This window comes from Lipophrys pholis (genome assembly GCF_963383615.2).
Source record: "Lipophrys pholis genome assembly, chromosome: 3".
Lineage (NCBI taxonomy): Eukaryota > Metazoa > Chordata > Actinopteri > Blenniiformes > Blenniidae > Lipophrys > Lipophrys pholis.
In genome coordinates, this window is record NC_137627.1 from 23,550,619 (window position 1) to 23,557,268 (window position 6,650).

Below are 6,650 nucleotides of genomic sequence, written 5' to 3' on the forward strand. Positions count from 1 at the left end.
GACGCCCTCCTGATACGACTATGTGCTGCTTTTTATCTCCACCACTGCTTCACAAACAGTTAAGCCTCGCCTGCTTCACACCATGATAACAGACAAGAACAGACACTAAAAATACTGTTGAGATGTTCCCTCACCGTGTGACTTTCTATCGTGTTGATGACTCAAAGCCAGTCGGACGATGGTGATCATTCCTGGACGAATTGTTTCCACCAGAAGTTTCTTTGAACACGCCCGGTTGTTGATTAAATGTAGGAGACATACACGAATCACATCAATTTTCTATTTTCTTCACAAATCATTCCTGAAACTAATCTTGTCTCGACAGAGTTTCTCAAAAGAACCATAAAATGCATCATATGTCTAAAACATACCGGTTAATGTAATAATGCACTGAAGTAATGTGAAGTCCAACAGTGTCTACTTTGCATCACCAAAAAATATCTAAATCCACTAATTCCAGTTTCAGATACTAAATCAGTTTCACCACTGGAAGTTGACTTCAACTATCCAACACAAACTTATTCCATCAAGATAGATGGACATTTTTTCCACCAAAGAGACTATTTTAAAATAGTGAAATAATTTTAATGAAAGTGAAAGTATTTAGCTTTACTTTTGTAAAGCCGAATTTAACGACCACAGAAGTAATTCTGCAGGAAAAAACAGCCGGTTGCCATGTTGGCTGACCAGCAGCCACCAAACTGCTAAAGCTGGAGGAAATACTGGTAAAATATTAATTTCTCCTCTTTTTCTTTTTCCCTGGCTCTCCTGTGTACTGTGTGTGTGTGTGTGTGTGTGTGTGTGTGTGTGTGTGTGTGTGTGTGTGTGTGTGTGTGTGTGTATCATGTGTGTATATATATACTATATATATATATATATACTATATATATATATATATATATATATATATATATATATATATATATATATATATATATATATATATATATATATATATATATATATATACAGTTAGTACATTTTGCTTCACTTCTGGGTTTCCTCTTCTGTTGCAACATTAACATGTTTTTATTCAAACATTAATCTTCTTCCTGTTTTCATACTGTATGTTTCTTGTTGGTTTTTTTCCAAGTTCACACTCCTGAGTTAATGTCAGATTTGTGAGAATTGGGTAAATGTATGGAATCCACAAGAATTCCACAATGTGTCACAGTTCTGGAATCAGTCAGGATTCTAGAAAGTCTAGAATGTGTCAGAGCTCTAGTGTGTGTCATAATTCTAGAATACGTCACACCTTTAGGATTTGTCAAAGTTCTGGAATGTAGAGGTCAAGACTATGACAGAACTGTAGAATTTGTCATAGTTCTGGTGTCGGAACTCTCGAAAGCCTCAGAGGTTTGGAATTTATTCATTTTAGAATTTGAATATTCTAACAGCTCCCCAGGATTTTTAAAGTACTTAGCAAAGCTTCCTTTTAAAGCAATAGATGAGACTGTGTCACCAAAAGAAGGTTTTTGGGGGGAATCAGAGGCAGGAATTTGTTTTTGTATACATCTGGCATTAACAGGGACTCTTATCTGGAGCCACTCTGACAGAGACAGACACACTGACTCCTGGTCGCAGTGCGACGGCGCCGCACAGACAAAACTACCCCGGGATGGATAACAATGTCAGCAATATTTTCATTTTCTGTTTGACGCAGACGAGGGCGACAGTTGTGTAACTGCTTCTGAGCTGAGCTGGTCTATTATTAGTGATTTCTGGAGTCCGACTCTCTGTGTTTCTTTTAAAAGCTGCATGTGTCTCAAAGTAAACTCAATTTATTTAGCGCCAAATACAACACAGTCATCTCAAGACCCTTTTATTTAATGCATGTGATGAAATGTCGACCATTCTAAATTGTAATTGAAATCATTATCAACATCAATGAACGTTAAAGTGACCCACTATAATGACTATCTGAGAATTCAGATAATAACTGAAGAGTGTGGAGGTGGAGGATGATACATGATGACTCTCGCTCATCCGTCTTGGTCACTTGGATCGGGGAAGAATCCTTTTCTAAGACTTACAATTGTGGCCGGGTCCAGATGATCTGACTGATAAATACAGACAAGCTGCAGGTGGGAGACTTTGTACAGCTTGTATGAAGCTTCACGGCACAGACGGAGTCAAACAGCCAGAGACACAGAGACAAAACACGTTTACAGAATAGAGACTGGACATGCACACGCACAGACACAGACACAGACACACACACAGACACAGACACAGACACAGACACAGACACAGACACACACACACACACACACACACACACACACACACACACACACACACACACACACACACACACACACACACACACACACACACACACACACACACACACACACACACACACGGCGCCTCCACATGAACAGAAGCAGCACTGCAGCGGAGTTTCCTGACAATCTCCAAATCCTGTAAGAGGATCACCTCTTCTATATTTACACCTCCACAGGAAGTTTCCTGAGCAGGAAGGTAAGAGGATTACTGATCAAAGATACAGCAAAGACACGACTGAATGTCCACATGACTCCACTTCAGCTAAACACATGAACAGTGAATGAATGAATGAATGAATGAATGAATGAATGGATGGATGGATGGATGGATGGATGGATGGATGGATGAATGAATGAATTTCATCTCCAAGCGAGTATAAAAACAAAGTGTCACTGTTCCTTTTAGTGAGAGAAAAACATGAATGTGCAATATTCTCAAACATAACAGGAAGAAGTACGGCCTTTGACACTCCACTATACTGATATAACACAGTGTACAGTGTCAGCTGTAAAATTCCAAAGTAGAGTGAACTATAAATTGCACATGAGGACACTGTGATATTGTAATGCCTCCTCAGGAACTATAAGGAGGCAGCCTCTAAGAAAACAGAAGTGAATGGAATGGACTGGAATTACATTTTTAGAGATGATAGATAATTTGTCTTGTTTTAAAGGGGACATATCATGCTAAATCCACTTTTTTAGCCCTTAAATGCATTTTGTTGTATATTTAGAGTGTTTAGAAGTACAGAAAAGTTCAAAGTAGTCTCTTCAGGTGCTCCGTTGATATCTTTATATTCTGTTTTGGTCATATTTTGCGATCGGTTTCGATTTTTCTATTCTCTATTACGTTTTTTGAACAATGACGTCACAGTATTCTCAGCGGAACTGCCAAATTAGGACATCGACATTTCGAGCAATCCGCCATTTTTGTTTCTCGCTGCGATTTTGTAGTCCAACCGAAGTTACGAGAGGATAAGTCGAAATGTTCGGTTGTTGGATGTAGTAACCCACAAGCTTCGTTACACCGTCTCCCAGCATCAGAACCTTTTCGAAGTGCCTGGTTGAGTTTTATTTTTCACAGAAATGTACCCACATCTGTGGGTAAGGTCATTTTTGTGTGCGCGAATCACTTTAAGGACGACTGCTTCAACAACCTCCACCAGTATAAAGAAGGATTTGCCGAAAGACTTGGTCTGATTGAGCGGTCAGTTCCTTCTATCTATGGAGACGACGAACAGAGCACTTCGGTAAGCTGTATATAACGCTAAAAGGTGTGATGATAAGACGTCCCTGTCATTGTTTTGTTAGCATTAGCAGTTGCACCGTCTTCATATGTTAGCGCTGTGTGCTCGTTTTAGATTATAATGTAACTTCTGTGTTAAATAGTCGTTGTAATACAGGCAGTATTGTAGTAGTGGGCATGGATGGAGAAGTTAGTGTAAATATAGTAACACACCATTGCGTTACATCCATATGAAGACGTTGTTCTGTAGGTGCATCATCGTCATTTTCATCTCGCTCCGCCGGGTCCGACTCTGGCTCCAACATGTATGGCTGGATGGACAAATCTTCCGTTGTTGACATTTTGTAAATAATGTGTGAATATAAAGTTTCTGCGCCGCTAGATAATTGTATCTGTTCTATCAAACTACAAAGATGGCCGAACAGGGTGACGTTGAACCGAGTGTCACCTCTGCAACCTGGAGAGGAGGTGGGGTATGAAGTGTCTCATTTGCATTTGAAGAGACCGCCCCAAAACGAGTTGCTCTCAGAAGCACATCAGAAAAGGGGTTGAAAAGGGGCCTGTGGAGCTATAATAATGAGGAATTCAGACCCAAGCATTGCAGTTTCGCGTTGTATAGACCACAACTGTATGATTTATATGTAAAAAGGAAGGATTTAAAAGCATGATATGTCTCCTTTAAAAGTTACTTATTTTTAGTGCTTGATTTTACAGTAAAATCTTCAATCTAGAATTAAAAATCTTATTACAAGATTTCTTATGTAGAATTTCCTTGCTGCATGGACAGATCATTTCAAGTCATTTTCTTCTCAAATTTAATGTTTACGGGCCTTTAAAATAACTTTAATGGGGAAAAATAGCTGTAACCACAAGAAATGTGTGGAGGGGCAGCTTTTAAAAAGCAAATCTGAAATGACTAGGATTTCTAAAAGAAAAAATGTTGGCGGGGGCACAACCAAACTGTTTAAGAAAAAGCTAATATGGTTCTAATAGCAGAAATGTCAAAACGGTCTAAAAAAAATACTGCAAAAGAAAAATGAAACCACGAACATCAGGTACAAACACTGCTGAAGATTTCATGAAATGTTCACCATCACCAGTTTATGTTCATATATCAAAACTATGTATAAAACTTTAGAAGCTGTGTTCACCTCATTTGAAAGGTTCAACATTTGATATGGTAGAAAATCACAATAATAGTCAGTTCATTCAGAAGACAAACGCTCAAACCAGGAGTTTCTCACTGTGAGGCAAGTGCAAACCACTGCACCATCTTCTGAGCTGCACGAGTGCACTGCAGTGATGGGATCCTTTTCTCCAAAACAGTAAGAGTTGTTCACAGGGTGTTTGATACCGAGTCAACAGCAGTAGGCTGAAGGTCAGCAGCTGGTGTGTGTGTGTGTGCGTGCGTGCGTGTGATAGGAAACCTTTGAGGTGCAGGATGAATGGCGTATCTTCCTGGAGCCAGTGTTGCAGGATGGGAGTGTCGCAGGACGTCATTCACAGAGGAGACGGCGGTGAACCAGGAAACCTGCTCATTGGTGCCGATCCAGATCCACACCAGGCCGAGCCGGGAGCTGCACACAGCTCACCGCCCCGCCAATCTATAAATACACCCGAAAACAATTTCAGACCGGCTGAGAGCTGCTGACTCATGCTTTCAGGGCCTTCGGGGGTCAAAGGGCGTTTTCACATCTTTCATTTGTACCTCACTTTGATATAGACCCCGTTTAAACAACGTTTCATGTGAAAACACCTCATCCGTTAAAAGATTACATTGATAATGATGTAGTGAGTATGCCGGGCCATTGGAGGGCGTGGTGCTTGTTTTTGTAATGAAACCACACAGACGTGTGCAGAGAACAGTAAGCTATAAATGTGAACCGACATTCATGTGGACTGATGACAAATCCCATGCTATCAGGGGAGAGTCTCAACTATTAATGTGGACGATGAAACTAAAATACAGACCGCGAGTCATACTACTATGTTTGTCTACTGGCGCATGAGCAGAAAGAACTATTTACCATGGAGGAAGATGCGCAGAAAACAGCGCTCCATAGCCTCCGGCAGTCTCTCCAGGTCTGTGTGAAAGACACTGTTGTGCTTCTCTGCTTTGAATCTCATATTTGCTTTAAAATATGAAGAAGAAAACTACATTTGTACTGTACGGCTGACTGTGGAAAGAAAATAACAGCAAGTTAAAAACAAATACTGAAAAATGTTAAATACCGCCACAAAATGTTTCGTCAACTACTGAAAAAAATTCTAAAGTGCTAACAGTGTACGCTTTATTGCAAAAAACACAAATAATTGGACTTTGGTTCTAAAAAAAGCATCTCTAAGATGAGTGTTTCTAACACTTTGAAACAGAGTCCATGGCTAATTATTGTTTAAAATTTTATAAAAATTTTAATAACTAGTCATAAATAATTTTAAAGAGGTCAAATTCTACATCAGCACTTTCACATGGTCTCTTTGGTCCAAAAACGTTCTATTCACAGTTTATTGCCCCAAATCCATTTTTTTTTCTTGATTTTCATCCATTTGAATATTGGATCATAGGAGCTGCATTCAGAATCTGCTGTGTCTGTGTGAGCTGGACTGGCTCCGCCCACACATGCCCATCTTGGGAAGAGGAGGAAGTACTTTCTCTCGTGGTGCCATGTGCCAGAGCAGAGCTGCCTAATTGCGGGAGGGTCAAAGGGAGGGCCTACCTTGATTGGGATTGGCTAAACCCCCGATGACACTATAGAGGGTTTGATTTCCGATTGGCTCGTTGGAGCAACACACTTTTTAAAAACTGAAACAAGCCAGGGAGAGAGAGGACAGACTGTCTTCACTTCTGGGGCGTCAGTCCAGGTGTGGCGACGATTGTTGCTGTTGGAAAAACATTAGAAAATTAATTTTGCATAACATGACCTAGATTTCATTGCTAATTAATGTCTAAAATGGAACTTTCAATAACTTTAAAAAGTCACAAAATAACTATATTTGACAAAACCTTTTTTTTAGCAAATCAATTAGAGAGAAAAAAAAATCACACAAAGAATTTAAACAAAGTGTGGAGAGGAAAAACACAACTCCGTGTTTGCATGTCCATCATTTTAGATGTT